Consider the following 21,759-nt stretch of genomic DNA (forward strand, 5'->3'; position numbering starts at 1 on the left):
CGTGTATTTCTGTGCCATGGAGCCCACACTGCTGCAGAGATATAGCAGATGCCGTACAATAACCCCACAATGAGAGTTTCAGTTAGTGCCCACCAGAGGGCGTTCTCTCGCCGATAAACATTCAACCTCCACAGTGAAAGCCAACGAGACTTTTCATAATTTTAGAGCAAGACAGGGCACCCAACAAAACCAGGCAAGGGCCACTTAGGGAATTAATGTAGTTGCTTTCAGCTCACAACTCTAATAAAAATGAGAGTCACAAATTAATTTCTGGTGTCACCTCGTTTTTTTTCTTTTGATGTTATTTCTGTGTCTGTCTGACTTATTGTGCAGCTTTTCCCCCATCTCCCCGTTAGTATACCGATCCTTTTGATCACCACCGCGCACAAACTCTATATGAACAGCGTGTTTTAGTTGTCCGGGTTGTTTTAATCAAAAGATTGATATTTACAAGTTCGGAACATCGAGTGTTAAAACACACCCCATGCATCAATTTCCCTCAATGTTCATGGCCTTTTGGAGTGTCTTTTTATTTCTATAATATTTCCCACTGGCTTTCATAGCCCAGAGTTTCTGTCTTAAAGTATCGAAAGAAAGTTTTTCTTCTCACTCCTCCAACAGAACGAGCCCCCGAAAAGGACACGGCACCGTAGCCGAGCCCGAGCCCGATATGTTTCTGTTCACTTGCAGTCACTTCACTATTCATTCGTTTCACAACCGCACTGCGAGCAAATGGCAGTGAGGTGATAGAATCCTAAGGCCTTTCAGCAGATTATTGATGGTGGGATCAGAATCGGTGTCTTCAAATATTCAACCGTCCTTTGACAGAGCGGATAGCGAGCAGAATGTGACTTAGCATCGGGATATTGTGGGAATATTTCTTTTTTTTAAATTTAGGGTACCCAATTAATTTTTTCCAATTAAGGGGCAATTTAGCGTGTTCAATCGAACTACTTTGCACATCTTTGGGTTGTGGAGGCGGATCCCACGCAAACACGGGGAGAATGTGCAAACTCCACACGGAGAGTGGCCCACAGCCGGGATTGAACCTGGGACCTCGGCGCCGTGAGACTGCAGTGCTACCACTGCGCCACCGTGCTGCCCCAGTGGGAATATTTCTGACAAGTAATTGTGGACTAAACACCTTCCGCATTTTCTCTAACTTCCAAAATAGGGTATGAATCAGAATATTAAACACCCGCCGGTCTGATAATTTCTTGTTTGAATATGGTTTTAGATCCAGGTCTTAGAGGCTCTGTTTGTCAGTTGCTGTCCTTAGATCTAAAGACAATTGTAGAAAGGAAAACTTAAAAAGGTATATGCAATATCAGCTTCATTAGCGCGCGACGTTGCACTGCGGAAATTCGGGGTGGGTTCATGAAAGTTTTGCCAAGCCAGATTTACAAGTAGAATTCGAGACCTCTACTCAATTCGCCAGTTTAAGCTTCAAGGGGCGGCAGCTGACTGACTGTGCCGTCTATTACTGTGTTCTGTCTGTGGGAAATGAGGTGGAAAGCAGTCTTCCCTCTGTGCGTCTACCTTACATAGAACATAGAACGATACAGTGCAGTACAGGCCCTTCGGCCCACGATGTTGCACCGACATGGGAAGTCAAAAAAACAAAAGCCATCTAACCTACACTATGCCATTATCATCCATATGCTTATCCAATAAACTTTTAAATGCCCTCAATGTTGGCGAGTTCACTACAGTTGCAGGTAGGGCATTCCACGGACTCACCACTCTTTGCGTAAAGAACCTACCTCTGACCTCTGTCCTATATCTATTACCCCTCAGTTTAAGGATATGTCCCCTCGTGCTAGCCATTTCCATCCGTGGGAGAAGGCTCTCACTGTCCACCCTATCTAACCCCCTGATCATTTTGTATGCCTCTATTAAGTCTCCTCTTAACCTTCTTCTCTCTAACGAAAACAACCTCAAGTCCATCAGCCTTTCCTCATAAGATTTTCCCTCCATACCAGGCAACATCCTGGTAAATCTCCTCTGCACCCGTTCCAAAGCTTCCACATCCTTCCTATAATGAGGTGACCAGAACTGTATGCAATACTCCAAATGCGGCCGTACCAGAGTTTTGTACAGCTGCAACATGACCTCATGCCTCCGGAACTCAATCCCTCTACCAATAAAGGCCAATACTCCATAGGCCTTCTTCACAACCCTATCAACCTGGGTGGCAGCTTTCAGGGATCTATGCACATGGACACCGAGATCCCTCTGTTCATCCACACTTCCAAGAATTTTACCATTAGCCAAATATTCCGCATTCCTGTTATTCCTTCCAAAGTGAATCACCTCACACTTCTCTACATTAAACTCCATTTGCCACCTCTCAGCCCAGCTCTGCAGCTTATCTATGTCCCTCTGTAACCTGCAACATCTTTCCGCACTGTCGACAACACCACCGACTTTAGTGTCGTCTGCAAATTTACTCACCCACCCTTCTGCGCCCTCCTCTAGGTCATTTATAAAAATGACAAACAGCAACGGCCCCAGAACAGATCCTTGTGGTATGCCACTTGTAACTGAACTCCATTCTGAACATTTCCCATCAACCACCACCCTCTGTCTTCTTTCAGCTAGCCAATTTCTGATCCACATCTCTAAATCACCCTCAATCCCCAGCCTCCGTATTTTCTGCAAGCAATAGCCTACCGTGGGGAACCTTATCAAACGCTTTACTGAAATCCATATACACCACATCAACTGCTCTACCCTCGTCTACCTGTTCAGTCACCTTCTCAAAGAACTCGATAAGGTTTGTGAGGCATGACCTACCCTTCACAAAGCCATGCTGACTATCCCTGATCATATTATTCCTATCTAGATGATTATAAATCTTGTCTCTTATAATCCCCTCCAAGACTTTACCTACAACAGACATGAGGCTGTCTATAGTTGCCAGGGTTGTCTCTACTCCCCTTCTTGAACAAAGGAACCACATTTGCTATCCTGTAGCCAATGATGACATAAAAATCAAAGCCAAAGGCTCAGCAATCTCTTCCCTGGCTTCCCAGAGAATCTTAGGATAAATCCCATCGGGCCCCGGGGACTTATCTATTTTCAGCCTGTCCAGAATTGCCAACACCTCTTCCCTACGTACCTCAATGCCATCTATTCTAATAGCCTGGGTCTCAGCATTCTCCTCCACAACATTATCTTTTTCCTGAGTGAATACTGACGAAAAATATTCATTTAGTATCTCGCCTATCTCTTCAGACTCCACACACAACTTCCCATCCCTGTCCTTGACTTGCCCTACTCTTACCCTAGTCATTCTTTTATTCCTGACATACCTATAGAAATCTTTTGGGTTTTCCTTGATCCTACCTGCCAAATACTTCTCATGTCCCCTCCTTGCTCGTCTCAGCTCTCTCTTTAATCCTCCCTCGTTACCTTGTAACTATCAAGCACCCCAACTGAAACTTCACACCTCATCTTCACATAGGCCTCCTTGTTCCTCTTAACAAGAGATTCCACTTCTTTGGTAAACCACGGTTCCCTCGCTCCACGCCTTCCCCCCTGCCTGACCGGTACGTACTTATCAAGAACACGTAGTAGCTGTTCCTTGAACAAGCTCCACATATCCAGTGTGCCCAACAATTGCAGCCTACTTCTCCAACCTACCCCTCCCAAGTCATGTCTAATGGCATCATAATTGCCCTTCCCCCAGCTATAACTCTTGCCCTGCGGGGTATACTTATCCCTTTCCATCACTAACGTAAACGTCACCAAATTGTGGTCACTGTCCCCAAAGTGCTCACCTACCTCCAAATCTAACACCTGGCCTGGTTCATTACCCAAACCCAAATCCAATGTGGCCTCGCCTCTTGTTGGCCTGTCAACATATTGTTTCAGGTAACCCTCCTGCACACATTGTATAAAAAAACGACCCATCTAATGTACTCGAACTATATCTATTCCAGTCAATATTTGGAAAGTTAAAGTCTCCCAAAATAACTACCCTGTTACTTTCGCTCTTATCCAGAATCATCTTCGCCATCCTTTCCTCTACATCCCTAGAACTATTTGGAGGCCTATAGAAAACTCCCAACAGGGTGACCTCTCCTTTCCTGTTTCTAACCTCAGCCCATACTACCTCGGAAGAAGAGTCCCCATCTAGCATCCTCTCCGCCACCGTAATACTGTTCTTGACTAGCAGCGTCACACCTCCCCCTCTTTTGCCTCCTTCTCTGAGCTTACTAAAACACCTAAACCCCGGAACCTGCAACAACCATTCCTGTCCCTGCTCTATCCATGTCTCCGAAATGGCCTCAACATCGAAGTCCCAGCTACCAACCCATGCTGCCAGTTCCCCTATCTTATTTCGTATACTCCTGGCATTGAAGTAGACACACTTCAAACCACCTACCTGAACACTGGCCCCCTCCTGCAAAGTCAAATCTGTGCTCCTGACCTTTATACTCTCAATCTCCCGTACCCTAAAACTACAATCCAGGTTCCCATGCCCCTGCTGCATTAGTTTAACCCCCCCCCCCCCAAAGAGCACTAACAAATATCCCCCCTCAGGATATTTGTGCCCCTCAGGTTCAGATGTAGACCATCCTGTCTGTAGAGGTCCCACCTTCCCCAGAAAGAGCCCCAGTTATCCAGAAATCTGAATCCCTCCTGCCTGCACCATCCCTGTAGCCACTTGTTTAATTGCTCTCTCTCCCTATTCCTCATCTCATTATCACGTGGCACGGGCAACAACCCAGAGGTAACAACTCTGTTTGTTCTCGTTCTGAGCTTCCATCCTAGCTCCCTGAAAGCCTGCCTGACATCCTTGTCCCCTTTCCTACCTATGTCGTTAGGGCCAATGTGGACCACGACTTGGGGCTGCTCCCCCTCCTTAAGGACCCGGAAAACACGATCCGAGACATCACCTGGGAGGCAACATACCAAACGTGCGTCTCTCTCGCTCCCACAAAATCTCCTATCTGTGCCCCTGACTATCGAGTCCCCAATTACTAATGCTCTGCTCCTCTCCCCCTTCCCTTCTGAGCAACAGGGACAGACTCCGTGCCAGAGGCCAGTACCCCATGGCTTACCCCTGGTAAGTCGTCCCCCCCACAAGTATCCAAAGCGGTATCCTTGTTACTCAGGGGAATGACCGCAGGGGGTCCCTGCACTGACTGCTTCTTCCCAGTCCCTCTTGCAGTTACCCATCTATCTCCAATCTTTGGTGTAACTAATTCCCTGAAGCTGCTATCTATGACCCCCTCTGCCTCCCGAATGATCCGAAGTTCATCCAACTCCAGCTCCTGTTCCCTAACTCGGTCTTGGAGGAGCTGGTGTTGGCTGCCCTTCCTGCAGGTAAAATCAGCAGGGACACTAACGGCATCCCTCACCTCAAACATCCTGCAGGAGGAACATTGCACTCCCTTCCCTGCCATCCCTCTAACTTCCAACCAAGATCTGATTAATAAATAATTTTTTTTTAAAATAATAATGTAAATATGGCACTTACCTCACACCAATGGGTCTTATTATTAGGTTAGAGGAGGAGGGTGGGTGGGAGACACTACACCTGTAGTGTCTCGGGTTTCCTCTCTACCAGAATTTATTGGTGGGGGGGTGGGGGGGGGGGCTTCCCAGAAGTCCGCGGGTCGAACTTCCGGTTCCGGGTCGAACTTCCGGTTCCAGCCTTATATATAAAAAATAACACAGAAAAGAAGAACAGAAACGGGACCAGGTAAGTGTTTTTAAAGCCAATACTCACCTCCCGACAGGCCCCTGCACTCCGCTCCCGCCGAAATTCTAAGGGCTGCTTCTGCAAGGTAAGTGTTTTTAAAGCCAATACTCACCTCCCGACAGGCCCCTGCACTCCGCTCCCGCCGAAATTCTAAGGGCTGCTCCTGCAAGGTAAGTGTTTTTAAAGCCAATACTCACCTCCCGACAGGCCCCTGCACGCCTCTCCCGCCGACAGTAGCTCAGTCTCCTGTCTGTTTGGGGGTTCTACAGAATCTCGGGCAGATTCACCCGTAACATGAGCAGCGCTGTCAGCCTCTCAAACCCAATACTGCCAAGAAACCAATCTCATTTTGAATGAAAACGTCAAGATACCGGTCCCAGAAGCGGTTGAAAAGACAAACAAAATAGAAACTTCAAAATGACAGGCAGTTGCAGCACGAAATAAACGTCACGGTTAATTATCCTTTCCTGCGCCTTTTCTTTCTTTATTCCTTTCAAAAACAGGGTTTAATGTTAGGAGCAGCTCCACGGAACAGGGACCTCTGGCGTCACGAAGAAGTGGCAGACTGACGTCACAAAGAGTACATATTGACGTCACAGAGGCTGTCGTCTGACTTTCCTCAGGCGGAAGCACCGACGCATGCGCACTCTCCTGCTTGTGGCGGAACAGCAATGCTGAAGCTCGCTCATCCCTTCACTATGTTGTTCACATTCCCAGGGACACTTTTTTGGCCTCTACAGTGTATCTGGTGTAGGGTTCAGTTTGATGCTCAACAGGGTTGCCTTCTCTGGCAATGCCATTCAGTTTGGGTTCTGCTGACAGCTATTTTACAAATTGGTTTTGACCTGAGGTGTGTATCTGAGCTTCACTCCGATTCAGTGAGAGGGGAAGAGATGCCTTCCCTGTTTTTCTACGGGCTGAATGCACCTCAGCGCACAGAGATACACGGCAGAGTCAGGGACAGAAGCCCAACTAATATTTAAAGAAACTGTTTCCTTGTCCTGGTCGAAATCAGCAATAAAAACGCTCTTGGGGTTCTGGAGAACTAGCGCCCTGCCCCTTGCCATACCTCCTCAGTAAGTATCCCGGAGCTTCTGCAGAATAGCGAATGTACCAAAGAGGTAGGGATAGCTATCCGATGGATCGTAATTGCAGTTTTGTGTTCCGGTCTGTCCTTCCTGAATCATTTATGGGACATTGAATCCGTTCCACTAATTCTGAAACAAAGACCAACCTGTGCAAGACAGCAGAGTAAATGCAAACAATGGAACATGGAAACGCCTCAACAATCCACTCACCGGGCAGCACGACCATGGTTACCAGGAAAGGGCATAGGAGAAATCAGAATGTTTTAAATATTCCGGATGTTAGAGACTGACATTAAACAGTGAACACAGAAATGGGAATGCTTCGCTTATTGTGAATCTGAGGGACAGCTGCCGAGGAAGAGGATTGGCTGCTCTCTCAGAAATGGGACTAATGACGAACCAATCAGTGATGCTGGTGCCCTATTACTGCATGAACACTCAAAGCTCTTTCCGTGCTAATCCGCTTGAGACTGTCGCTCTGTCGATGCACTTACACACACACCAGACGCACACGCAAACGCTTTCATACAAGCAGAGGCTCACACTTACAGTTAAACATATGTAACCGCTCCCCAGTGTGGCTAAACCTATTTCGGTATCTTTCTCTTTCTTGACCTTCTGCTTCGAGTTTTGCTTTACATCTTTCTCTCTCTCACTGTCCCCCTAGCTCTCCTTCCATGTGCTTGTCTCTCTCTCACTGCCCCCCTAGCTCTCCTTCCATGTGCCTGTCTCTCTCTCACTGCCCCCCTAGCTCTCCTTCCATGTGCCTGTCTCTCTCTCTCACTGCCCCCTAGCTCTCCTTCCATGTGCTTGTCTCGCTCTCTCCCTGCACCATCCATTTATTGTCAGTATCACTTTCTACTTTGCTCACTCTTTTCCCCTCTCTCATCCCATCTCTTGCAATATTTGACGAGGTTGAAAGTGAAGCAATTCCTGGTATTGATATGACCCATTAATAATTCCAAACTTAATAACGTGAGAAACATTATGCGCATGATCAGAATTTTAAAATGTGCACACAATGGCTTGATTAGTTGAATTAATTTACATACATTGAGAATGTTTGCTGTGAAAAATATTTACCAAATTATCTAGCAGCACCGTCTTGCATCAAGTTTTGGTAAAATAAGCTTAACTGCAGACGCCGGGAATCAGACATGGATGCATGCAAATTAACACTTCCAGACGCATACGCCTAAAAGGAAGGCAATAAAGAACACATGCACGCACGCACATACAACACACACAAGCACACACATACTCAAACAGACACATACATTCTCTCACACAAACATAAACACACATGCACACATACACACACATTCACACACGCACACACACACAAAGCAAACATTGGCAGACAGACCATTATTGTAATCGAGTGATAGCTTTCGATATACATTTCAAAGCAAATTGCACAGTTATTAATAAGGCATGACTGAATGCAGATAATTCGTTAATTGGATCCAGCAGTTTGTCAGAAACATTGGCAAATGGTCCCAAACCAGTCGAAAAATTCCTGAGGATTATGCGAGAATCTGAATTCAAGGAATGTCTTTTCTCACTTCCCGTCATGGACACTATTTCAAGGTGGATATTTTCAACTGTCCCTCATTGAAAAAAAACGAGGTTGTTTTTGATCTCCACGGAAGCTTTAGATTTTCAAGCGAGTTCCCGTTTCTGAAGGGCAGGCAGGAAATTAGACCTCCGGCCGCAATCTGATCAACTGTGATCTTACTGAAGGTTCGAAGGGTCAACTGATCTGCGCCCGATGATATTTCTCATATCGTTAGTTTCATATAATGTAGAGAGGACCAAGATATGCTTAAAAAACAAGTATTTCAGGTTTCTTAGGCAGAATATCAATGTCATTGTGTTTTTAAGACAAGGGCATATACATTCCCAGGGCAGCACGGTAGCATTGTGGATAGCACAATTGCTTCACAGCTCCAGGGTCCCAGGTTCGATTCCAGCTTGGGTCACTATCTGTGCGGAGTCTGCACATTCTCCCCGTGTGTGCGTGGGTTTCCTCCGGGTGCTCCGGTTTCCTCCCACAGTCCAAAGATGTGCAGGTTAGGTGGATTGGGGTTGATAAATTGCCCTTGGTGTCCAAAATTGCCCTTAGAGTTGGGTGGGGTTACTGGGTTATGGGGATAGGGTGGAGGTGTTGGCCTTGGGTAGGGTGCTCTTTCCAAGAGCCGGTGCAGACTCGATGGGCCGAATGGCCTCCTTCTGCACTGTAAATTCTATGGAAAATTCCCCTTTAGGGTTAGTCTATCGCGTGGAAGGAGTGATGAAAAAGGCCAATGTTGTTGTGTTGCTAATTCCGGAGTTTCTGAGGAGAAGAGCTTCTCACTGGCCATACTAACTGCCTACGGTCTAAATAGGAGGGGTAATAGGAAGGCAGTGGCCCCGTGAGGTAACTGAAGGGGAAATTGTGGTAAATTACAAAAATAGAAATGAAATACGGAGTGCCCCACGGATTTGAGGAAAATGGGATTATTGGACAAACAAGTAGAATCAGTGATATTTGGGTGGAAAGATCAGTCAGGGGATAATGGAGCTTTAAAGTGAGGGAACGAGTTTCTGAGAAGTCAGATCATGTTGAGGAGTGGAACCAGGAGGATCATTAATTAGTCCCTCTTCAGTGGAGGAAGTGATCAGCTGGAGCAGAAATACACACTCCCCGACCACTGCATTGCTGACCTATCCGATGCCACGAATGGGTCATGTGCAGCAATGTCCCCAACAGCACAATCGTTTCAGAATGAAAATGAGAACAGCAAACGGAAGCTGCTCCCCGGGACACCGCAGACTCGAAACTAGTCAGACTATGTGGCTGGTATCAGCTGCAGGCGGGATTGCCGGAGCGGAAATAGCGACGGTTGAATCTCTAACGTTATGTGACCATCCTGCACCTGCTCACTTTTCAAGTGAGTGAGAACAATTAGCGGGGGACTGGCATGAATCGCCCAGCAGTATCGAAAATTAGGGAACGGAATGAACAATACGCTTACCGTGCAGTGCCTATTTGAAAATGCTATCCCAATCGCATTTCGCACCCCACATTTTCCAGATTGCTTTCCATTTTCAGATTACGACAATCCCCTTTTGAAATTTGCTATTGAATCTTCTTTCATTATTTTACGCGTCGTGTTCTAGATGTTAACAAATGGAATATTATGAATAAATACATTATTCTCTGTCGTATTTTTCCATGAAAACGGGATGATTTGTTTTGGACCTGCTGCTAATGGGAACAATTACAGACGATCTACGCTTCGAAATGGCATATTTTTCAGCAAAACGATTGAGTCTTCCTTCTACCTCCTTTGTGACAGGTAAATGAAGCCAAAATTCTCTGGGTCTTTTGCATAAACGGCCCTCGTCCCTGGTAATCTTTAAATATCCTCACTTTCTCCAACGTCCTCACACTACTTCTCATTTGTCGTGCACCGGATTTGGAAAGAAACGGCCAGCAAAGATTTCATCGATTTAGCATCCCTTTCTGACATAAACATCAACAGCAGTAAAAACTGTTTCGCACCAGATCTAGTTTAGATTTCTGGGAAACATTTGTGTCTTCTTGTGTATTTCAATACCCCCTGAATCCATTCAGTGGCTGAATTGTAACAGGAGTAAAACTACTCCGGCACCAGAGGGCGCCACCTTCAAACATGGGAATGATGAACTTCCGTGACGGCACCGTCAAAACCAATAGGCGTCGTGGTCTGAGTGATGTCACAATGGGCTTTACCCCCTGCAGTGTGTGTGTGGAAAAATGAGCTGAACCAGAGCCCGGTTTCCCTCTCTGCTTCTCAGTCTCTGCCTCAGTCCATTCCCATTCACTCAGAGATTCAGTCAGACATGTTTCTGCTAATACTGGCGGCGCTGTTGGACGGTTAGTAACGGATAATGTTCATAAAATCAGATTAGCAGGTTATAGATTGGAATTACATTTAACATAATTAACGATCAGAAATATCCACATGATGAGTAGAGTTGAGTTTCCACAAACTCACACATATACAAACAAATGTAGATGAATTATGTTTAGACTATTGATGTTTCATTTCTCTCCCTTCGCAGGCGGGCTAAGCGCAGATCCAGTAACTCAATCACCGGTGACAAAAACTGTGTCAGAAGGAGGTTCGGTGCGGCTGGATTGTGAATATACAGACTCCAGCATGGATTACATGCAATGGTATCAGAAGAAAGCGGTACAGCCACCCAGGATTATTACTAATGTACTTGCTCTGAAGCAAGATGCAGTTTCAGGTCGATATCTGGCGGCTGCTGACAAGTCTAAACAGAACGGTTACCTCAATATCAGCGCCCTCAGTGTGGATGACGGGGCGGTCTATTACTGTGCAGTGAGGCACAGCGTTAGAAAGCAGCTAGAGCACCGTACAAAATCCTCAGCGAGTATTCACAGCTCCACTAAGTCTGCTTTGCTGCCGCTGTCTGCGGAAATTGTTGGATTCTGGAGTCATGAACAGTCAGGTGTATGTATCATACAGTTAGATTAGTGTCCCCGCTCTTCTCCGGGTGAACAGAGGAGCGATTTGGGGAATCACGAGACTCATCTCCATGGCGCGATGTAGATGGTAAATTAAAACGTGGAAAGCCCGCGGACCAGCGGGGGAATGAAAGCTCTCAGATGTGGAAATTATGTAGCCGGAAATTATAGTTTGGTCTTCCAGACCCGTTAACTCAGATGAGCCCAAGGCCGCTGAGTCTGTTCCGTCCGTTCCTGTAACAAAACAGAGAGTATCAAACTCTGCTGTTGCATTTAACACATGAAATTCTTCATTTAACACAATAATTTCAACAAGGACTCACGGGCAACCCGATTATTATTATTATGTTGGATCATGGGGTCTGCTTTAGGCTTCAGTATAAATTCGATTTTTCGATCGAAAACACATCTCTTGCCTGCTGCGAGGGAGTCGGCCAGATACGGGACTTGCTTCAGAGGGGTGTGGTTCACGGTGAGGGCCATAAAACTTGCGGCGCTCGGATGAATCCACAAGTCATGAACGTCCGAGACCGCCACAGCCTTGTTCTTGTATCGTCCTTACAGATTTTTGCTGCACTGTCACGGGGGCCAATGTTTCTGACGTTGTCTTGCACCCGAGTGTCCCTGGCAATCAGAGGATTGATCTTCCCTGCTGAGCTGAACAGGGCCTGTTCTGATCGTCAGTAACCCGCTCCTGCTGCTACATTGAGCTGTCTACACTACTGTACATCCTTCCTCTTCCTGTGGTCAGAAAGCTCAACTGTGCTGTATCTCGGTCGGTAACTTATGTACAGGGATTTATCTGGAAGTGAGTCATATTACGATCATTTATACCTTTCTGCTGCGCAGATTCTCTCCAATCAGATGAAACATGAACCATGCAGGCTGCCCGGATGCTGACTGTATCTGTCAGGATCTATTGTATCCACTGTGAGCTGTTGTGTGACGTCACTGTCCTCTTCAACTCTTATCTCAGCCTCCCCACTGTTCCCCTGAGTCCTGGTGGCTCCAGTCTGACAGAAACCAACAGCAAAAATAAAACCAATTTCAACATCAGCCTCATATTGACCAACATAACGGCCACCCCATCATCATCATCATTATTTAATTAACAATAATATCAGGTTACACCGTGGAGGAGTTTTCGCGAGGAGAGATGGTGATGAGGAGAGCTGAGGGGCGGTTTCTCAAGTTCCAGAATTAGTTGCTCTCAGGAAATTATCTGTCCGAGCAGAAAAAACAGACTCAGGTCCCACTGCACGGCTGATCAAACCAATGACAGGAATCGAGAAGCGACAGCAATTTCTAGAATATCACAATGGTGTTAGAGTGAGATCAACAATCGGAAACTGTGACCGGGGACACCACAGACTCTAAACTAGTCGGGTTGTTATCAGGAGCAGGCACGACAGATGGAGCGGAAATAGCTACGGTTCAATCTCTAAAGTTATGTGACCATCCTGCACCTGCTCACTGCTCAGCTGAATGAGAACTATTAGTGGCGGACTGGCATGAATCGCCCAGAGTTGTAGACAATTAGGGAACGGAATGAGCATTCCACTTACCGTGCACGTGCCTATTTGAAAATGCTTTCCCAATCGTCTTTCGCACCCCAAATCTTCCATCTTGTTTTCCCTTTTCACATTATGACAATCCCCTTTTGAAATTTCCCATTGAATCTTCTTCTGTCATCATTTTACGCGTCCTGTTCGAGATGTTAACAAATCGGAATGCTATGAATAAATACATTATTCTCTATCATATTTTTCCACGAAATCGGGATGATTTGCCATTGGAACTGCTGCTAATGGGAACAATTACAGACGATCTACGCCATCGAAAAGGCATATTTTTCAGCAAATGGATTGAGTCTGATTTGTTATGTTGTAGGTGTAACATAAGCGTCTTCCTTGTGGTGCATTTGACAAAGGAAGGTTCAGTCGTGGAGATAACTTCAACACGTTTATTAAACTATTTAGACTTGTATTACTCGGGTTTGACACTACTGCTAATCCTACTATAGCGACCCAGACTGACTAACCAGCTGCTGCAATCCACGTGGTGGGTGTAATATTGAATCAACCCTGTGTCTGTTCTCACTGACTGTCTCCACTGGAAAGAGGCAGATCATGTGTGTGGTGTCCATAAGACATAGGAGTGGAAGTAAGGCCATTCGGCCCATCGAGTCCACTCCACCATTCAATCATGGCTGATTTCAACTCCATTTACCCGCTCTCTCTCCATAGCCCATAATTCCTCGAGAAATCAAGATTTTATCATCTTCTATCTTAAGGACACTCAACGTCCCGGCCTCCACCGCCCTCTGTGGTAATGAATTCCACAGATCCACCACTCTCTGGCTGAAGAAATTTCTCCTCATCTCTGTTCTAAAGTGACTCCCTTTTATTCTAAGGCTGTCCCCCGGGTCCTAGTCTCCCCTGCTAATGGAAACAACTTCCCTACACCCACCCTATCTAAGCCATTCATTATCTTGTAAGTTTCTATTAGATCTCCCCTCAACCTCCTAAACTCCAATGAATATAATCCCAGGATCCTCAGATGTTCATCGTATGTTAGGCCTACCATTCCTGGGATCATCCGTATGAATCTCCGCTGGACCCGCTCCAGTGCCAGTATATTCGTCCTGAGGTGTGGGGCCCAAAATTGCTCACAGTATTCTAAATGGGGCCTAACTAATGCTTTATAAAGCTTCAGAAGTACATCCCTGCTTTTATATTCCAAGCCTCTTGAGATAAATGACAACATTGCATTTGCTTTCTTAATTACGGACTCAACCTGCAAGTTTACCTTTAGAGAATCCTGGACTAGGACTCCCAAGTCCCTTTGCACTTCAGCATTATGAATTTTGTCACCGTTTAGAAAATAGTCCATGCCTCTATTCTTTTTTCCAAAGTGCAAGACCTCGCACTTGCCCACGTTGAATTTCATCAGCCATTTCTTGGACCACTCTCCTAAACTGTCTAAATCTTTCTGCAGCCTCCCCACCTCCTCCATACTACCTGCCCCTCCACCTATCTTTGTATCATCGGCAAACTTAGCCAGAATGCCCCCAGTCCCGTCATCTAGATCGTTAATATATAAAGAGAACAGCTGTGGCCCCAACACTGAACCCTGCGGGACACCACTCATCACCGGTTGCCATTCCGGAAAAGAACCTTTTATCCCAACTCTCTGCCTTTTGCCTGACAGCCAATCATCAATCCATGTTAGTACCTTGCCTCGAATACCATGGGCCCTTATTTTACTCAGCAGTCTCCTGTGAGGTAACTTATCAAAGGCCTTTTGGAAGTCAAGATAGATAAGATCCATTGGCTCTCCTTGGTCTAACCTATTTGTTATCTCTTCAAAGAACTCTAACAGGTTTGTCAGGCACAGCCTCCCCTTACTAAATCCATGCTGACTTGTCCTAATCCGACCCTGCACTTCCAAGAATTTAGAAATCTCATCCTTAATAATGGATTCTAGAATCTTGCCAACAACCGAGGTTAGGCTAATTGGCCTATAATTTTCCATCTTTTTCCTTGTTCCCTTCTTGAACAGGGGGGTTACAACAGCGATTTTCCAATCCTCTGGGACTTTCCCTGGCTCCAGTGACTTTTGAAAGATCATAACTAACGCCTCCACTATTTCTTCAGCTATCTCCTTCAGAACTCTAGGATGTAGTCCATCTGGGCCCGGGGATTTATCAATTTTTAGACCTCTTAGTTTCTCTAGCACTTTCTCCTTTGTGATGGCTACCATATTCAACTCTGCCCCCTGACTCTCCGGAATTGTTGGGATATTACTCATGTCTTCTACTGTGAAGACTGACGCAAAGTACTTATTCAGTTCCTCAGCTATTTCCTTGTCTCCCATCACAAAATTACCACCGTCATTTTGGAGCGGCCCAATGTCAACTTTTGCCTCCCGTTTGTTTTTAATGTATTTAAAGAAACTTTTACTATCATTCCTAATGTTACTGGCTAGCCTACCTTCAAATTTGATCCTCTCTTTCCTTATTTCTCTCTTTGTTATCCTCAGTTTGTTTTTGTAGTCTTACCAATCTTCTGACTTCCCACTACTCTTTGCCACATTATAGGCTTTCTCTTTTGCTTTGATGCATTCCCGAACTTCCTTTGTCAGCCATGGCTGCCTAATCCCCCCTCTGATAACCTTTCTTTTCTTTGGGGTGAACCTCTGTACTGTGTCCTCAATTACTCCCAGAAACTCCTGCCATTGCTGTTCTACTGTCTTTCCCACTAGGCTCTGCTCCCAGTTGATTTTCGTCAGTTCCTCCCTCATGCCCCTGTAGTTACCTTTATTTAACTGTAACACCTTTACATCTGATTCTACCTTCTTTCTTTCAAATTGGAGATTGAATTCGACCATATTATGATCACTGCCTCCAGAGTGTTCCCTTACTTTAAGATCTTTAATCAAGTCTGGCTCATTACATAACACTAAGTCCAGAATGGCCTGTTCCCTCGTGGGCTCCATCACAAGCTGTTCCAAAAAGCCCTCCTGTAAGCATTCAATGAATTCCCTTTCCTTGGGTCCACTGGCAGCATTATTTACCCAGTCCACCTGCATGTTGAAGTCCCCCATGATCACTGTGACCTTGCCTTTCTGACATGCACTTTCTATTTCGTGGTGCATTTTGTGTCCCCGGTCCTGACCACTGTTAGGAGGCCTGTACGTAACTCCCATTATGGTTTTTTTGCCTTTGTGGTTCCTCAACTCTACCCACACAGACTCCACATCATCTGACCCTCTGTCGTTTAGTGCTATTGATTTAATTTCATTCCTAATTAACATGGCAACCCCGCCCCCTCTGCCCACCTCTCTGTCTTTTCAATAGGTTGTGAATCCCTGGATGTTTAAATGCCAGTCCTGAACCCCTGCAACCATGTCCTTTATATATGGGTTGGTGTAATGCCCCCCTGTGGTTGTGTCACCTCCTTGTGTATCGTGAATGCCCATTGGTCATGTCCCATCTACTTGATCTATTGGTTGAGTGTGTGTGTGTGTGATGTTTCTGGTGCTCCCTCTAGTGTCTAGTTAGCCTACATGCATTTACATTGATGCACATCACCACACAGTCTTCCTTCTACCTCCTTTGTGACAGACAAATTAAGCCAAAGTTTTCTGGGTCTTTTGCATAAACGGCCCTCGTCCCTGGCAACATTTACATATACAACATCAGCACTTTCTCCAACGTCCTAACACTACTTCTCATTTGTCGTGCGGGACTTGGAAAGTAACGGCCAGCAAAGAATAATCGATTTAATATCCCTTTCTGACATAAACATCAACAGTAGTAAAAATTGTCTCGTAGCAGATCCAGTTTAGATTTCTGGGAAACATTAGTGTCTTCTTGTGTATTTCAATACGCCCTGAATCCATTCACTGGCTGCATTCCAACAGGAATGAAACTACTCCGGCACCAGGGGGCGCCACCTTCAACCATGGGGATGATGAAGTTCCGTGATGGAACCGCCAAAACCAATGGGCGTCGTGGCCTGAGTGATGTCACAATAGGCATAGCCTCCTGCAGGATGTGGGTGGAACAATGAGCTGAACACAGCATCCCCCCCCCCGCCCCCCTCCTCTCAATCTCTGCCTCATCCCATTCCCATTCACTCAGATAGATTCAGCCAGACATGTTTTTGTTAATACTGGCAGCGCTGATGGACGGTGAGTAATGGACAATGTTCATAATGTCAGATTAGCAGGTTATTTCGTAGAATGTACAGTGCAGAAGGATTCCATTCAACCCATCGAGTCTGCACCAGCCAAACACACGCCTCCACCCGATCCCTGTAACCCAGTAACCGCACCTTACCTTTTTGGACACTAAGGGCAAATTAGCATGGCCACATCTTTTGACTGTGGGAGGAAACCGGAGCACTCGGAGGAAACCCACGCAGACACGGGGAGAATGTGCAGACTCCGCACAAACAGTGACCCAGCAGGAAATCGAACCTGGGACCCTGGAGCTGTGAAGTGACTGTGCTAACCACTGTGCTACCATGCCGCCCAAATTATAGATTGTAATAACATTTAATATAATTAACGATCAGAAATATCCACATGATGAGTAGAGTTGAGTTTCCACAAATTCACACATATACAAACAAATTGGATCAATTATGTTTAAACTATTGATATTTCATTTATCTCCCTTTACAGGCGGTCTGAGCGCAGATCCAGTAACTCAATCACCGATGACAAAACCCATGTCAGAAGGGGGTTCAGTGCGGCTGGATTGTGAATATACAGACTCCAGTATGCAGTACATGCAATGGTATCAGCAACAAGCGGCACATCCACCAATCTGGATTATTAGAAAATTCGTAGCTCTGAAGGAAGATGCAGTTTCAGTTCGATATCTGGCGGCTGCTGACAAATCCAAACAGAACGGTTACCTCAATATCAGCGCCCTCAGTGTGCAGGACGGCGCTGTCTATTACTGTGCAGTGAGGCACAGCGTTAGATAGCAGCTCGAGCATTGTACAAAAACCTCAGCTAGTCTGTACAGCTCCAGTAAACCTGCTTTCCCTTTTCCACGTCAACATGACAACACGTCATTGATGACGATGAACATCTTGCCAAGGTCATCCCCACACCCCCACTACTTGCCTTCAAACAACCGCGCAACCTCAAACAAACCATTGTTTGCAGCAAACTACCCAGTCTTCAGAACAGTGACCACGACACCACACAACCCTGGCATGGCAATCTCTGCAAGACGTGCCAGATCATCGACATGGATACCACTACTACACGTGGGAACACCACCCACCAGGTACGCGGTACATACTCGTGCGACTCGGCCAACGTTGTCTACCTCATACGCTGCAGGAAAGGAAGTCCCGAAGCATGGTACATTGGCGAGACCATGCAGACGCTGCGACAATGAATGAACGGACATCGCGCAACAATCACCAGGCAGGAATGTTCCCTTCCAGTCGGGGAACACTTCAGCAGTCAAGGGCATTCAGCCTCTGATCTCCGGTTAAGCGTTCTCCAAGGCGGCCTTCAGGACGCGCGACAACAACGCAGAATCGCCGAGCAGAAACTTATAGCCAAGTTCCACACACATGAGTGCGGCCTCAACCGGGACCTGGGATTCATGTCGCATTACATTCATCCCCCAGCATCTGGCCTGCAAAATCCTACCAACTGTCCTGGCTTGATACAATTCACGCAATTGAGTGCGCAACAAAGGTAAAACTAAAATGTACAGGAATCGCAGAGAATATAAAATCAAAGCACTGTGGAAAAAGAAATGAGATAAAGTGAAAAGGAACAAGCATCATGCGTTTAAAGATGAGATCAAGTCATAATTGTAAATCATCCCAAATCAATTTATATTTTCTCTTCTTTAACACACCTCACATTTCCTTGATAATTAGACAGTTTAATCCTCTGAAAACGTTCTCTAATAACTGGTCCTTGGATATCGCTGCAGTAAATGAACTGTTTTCTCGTTGTTCTGCAAAATTCTTTCCGATCCCCCCCCCCCCCCCCCCCCCAGCTTGCAGTGATCCCCCGCTCCTCATTATAGCTTGTGAAATGTATTCGTTTTGTACCAACGGTGTCTAAACTAACAATATACTCTGAACAAATAGACAATGTGCACCGGCTGTGGTCAAAGTGACGCAGAAACGGAGAAAGAAGATTGAGAAAGGACTGCACATGAATTCAGACAGACAGGGAAGCTCACAAAAAGACTGAATGCGAGTGAACACAACATACTTTGATTTATGAAATTAATTTTCAGCATGGATCCTAGTTAGAAGTAATTAATATAATTATTCAGTTCCTGCTCAATTGTTTTTGTTTAGTGTTGTGTTTTGTTATTTTATTAATGGCTCTGAGACCCCCACAGGCTGTCGACTCGTTTCTGTCTATCAGTGCGAGCGCGCCCTCTGCTGATCAGTAACTGGATCTCTCAGTGTGGGTTTTTTGTACGAGAGCCCCTCGACCTGCAGCAGTGTGGGCTCCATGGCACAGAAATACACCGCGCTGTCCGATAGACGAGCACTGGCGGTAGTTAAAGTGACCGCTTTGTTTCCGCTGTGCCAAACAGCAGAAAATCTTTCTGGTAAATCTTCAGACGTATCTCCCGTGCTATATATAATGAATAAATAACGGAGTGCTTCTGCGGGAGACTGGATGTGCCAGAGCAGATTTCGAGAACCAGCTGCCGAGTAACTGCAGTCCAATGTGACGGTCTGTTCTTCCAGAACGGTTAATTCAGGGGGATTCTGGGACACTGTATATCTGCCATTGGTTCCTGCAACACATTACAGAATCTGTTAAATGTCTGTAAGAAAACCCTGGCGACAGACACTGACTATTAAAATACAGACTCACTGGGTAACAAGACCAAGAGGATAAGTGAAGAACATCGGGAGAACATGGTTCCTGCTTTGGAATTTCACAGAAGTCACAGCAGTTTTAAAGTATATGAACACTTATAGTCTAACATGAGAAAAGTAAATGCAGATCATGGGCAGGCTTCATTTATTGGGAAACTGAGGGGCGGTGTCCAATGGCATGATTGGCGGACTGTGCGCAGATCCAGTAACTCAGTCACCGGTGACAATACCCGCATCAGAAGGGGGTTCAGTGCGCTTCGATTGCGAATATACAGACTCGACTATGTACCACATGCTCTGGCAGCACAGCCGCCGAAATTGATCATCATTAACATATTGGCGATGAAGAAAGCGGAGATCTCAGGGCGATATCTGGCGGCTGCCAACAAGTCTAAAAAAAATGGTTATCTCAATATAAACGCGCTCAGTCTGGAGGACGGTGCAGTCTATTGCTGGACATTGAGCACAGTGTCACAAAGCAGCTAAACCACGTACAAAAACCTCAGAGTTTTTAAAATTCCACTAATGTTGTGTTCCTGCCCTTGACTGATTCTCCATGTCCTCGAACTTCTCCTGCCATTTCTTATGCAGCACCTCGTGCGCCTCCACCTTCACCGCCAGGCCCAATATCTCGTCCTCATTCTCCGAGGCCTTCTGCCGAACCTCCCGGATCGCAGACCCTTTGGCCTTCTGGGTCTCGACCAGCTTGCCGATCGTAGCCTTCATCGGCTACAGCAGCTCTGCTTTCAATTCCATTAAGCAGCGCTTGAGAAACTCCTGCTGCTCTTGACCCCACTGCGCCTACGCTGCCTGGTCTCCACCCGCCGCCATCTTGGCTTTCCTCCCTCGCACTTTTCGCTGCACCAAAATTACTTTTTTCACCGCTCCACTCCTGGTCCAATCCATACAGTGCCGGGGAAATCGTACTGTCACCTTCCCACACTGGGAACCGTCGAACAAATGCCGCTGGGGCCCCTCAAAAGAGCCCAAAAGTCCGTTTCTGGCAGGAGCTGCCGAACGTGCGACTTAGCTCAGCATAGCCGCAACCGGAAGTCAACCTGTGTATTAGTCAGGTTGATGGTGCTGTCTACCTATGTGACAGGAAGTATTCCTGTATTAGTGTGTGTGTCTGTGGTTCTGTGTATGAGAATGTGGTTGTGTGTCTGCAGAATATCTGTGCTGCTTCTAATCAGCTGCAACACAAACTTCCTCTCTCTGAGCAAATGATGTTGGTTCACTGAGAATCCCATCCAGTGATTTGAAAAGTACCACTCAGAGATTCATAAAATTGTAGGAGGCCATTCGGCCCATCACTTCACCAACAACCCTTTGAAAGACCAATTTAACTAGGCCCAATCCCCTGCCCTATTCCTGCAACCCCACCCTAAGGGGCAATTTAGCATAGCCAATCCACATAACCTGCACATCATTGGACTATGGACAGAAACCAGAGCACTCTGTTGGAGGAAACTCATGCAGATAGAGGGGGGGGGGGGGGGAGGGGGAAAATTCAAGGAGACTGTCACCTCCAGCCACAGAGATCACCATCCCCCTGATGTGGGTCCAGTAAATTGTTCCCACCTGATCCAGGGTCATATGCCTTTTCTGTTTATTTAGCTGATGCATTACATCTAAACTGCTGCTTCTTAATCAACTGCTTTATATTCACCTATGATTTCAACCCCCTTTTTGGATAATCTGTGACTCCCGGACACTTGTCCGTTAGAGTAGCGGAAGGTCTGAGAACTGAAATAATGCAGAGTAATGATGAGGTGTATTTCTATCACCACTTTTCTTTGAAATCTCCCCCTAAACCAAAAAGAGTCAAAAAGGTTCTTTAAATGGTGTACAAGGAGTTTCACTCCTTAAGGCAGACTTAAGTAGGTGCTATTCGACTTCCGGGGGCGGCGATGACCAGCTAAGTCGCATGTTTCGGCAGCTCACGGTGGAACGGACTTTTGGGCTCTTTATAGGAGCCCCAACGGCAATTTTAACGGCTAAAAACGCTGTGCTGTAAACCAGAAGGGAATTCCCCCTGGATACGGATGGAAAAAG

The 21,759-nt window shown here is 46.1% G+C and overlaps 1 long non-coding RNA gene across 1 annotated transcript; it reads right to left on the reverse strand.

Moving 5' to 3' along the window:
• Window positions 1–408: 408 nt before the first annotated feature.
• On the reverse strand, window positions 409–5,548 carry LOC140418920 (uncharacterized). Its single transcript, XR_011945419.1, has 2 exons — window positions 5,489–5,548; window positions 409–1,281 (listed from the first exon to the last, which is right to left on the reverse strand). It is a non-coding gene; the product is annotated as an uncharacterized lncRNA (long non-coding RNA).
• Between the last annotated feature and the right edge of the window lie 16,211 nt (window positions 5,549–21,759).

Source organism: Scyliorhinus torazame, chromosome 5, assembly GCF_047496885.1.
Source record: "Scyliorhinus torazame isolate Kashiwa2021f chromosome 5, sScyTor2.1, whole genome shotgun sequence".
In the NCBI taxonomy this organism is placed as follows: Eukaryota; Metazoa; Chordata; class Chondrichthyes; order Carcharhiniformes; family Scyliorhinidae; genus Scyliorhinus; species Scyliorhinus torazame.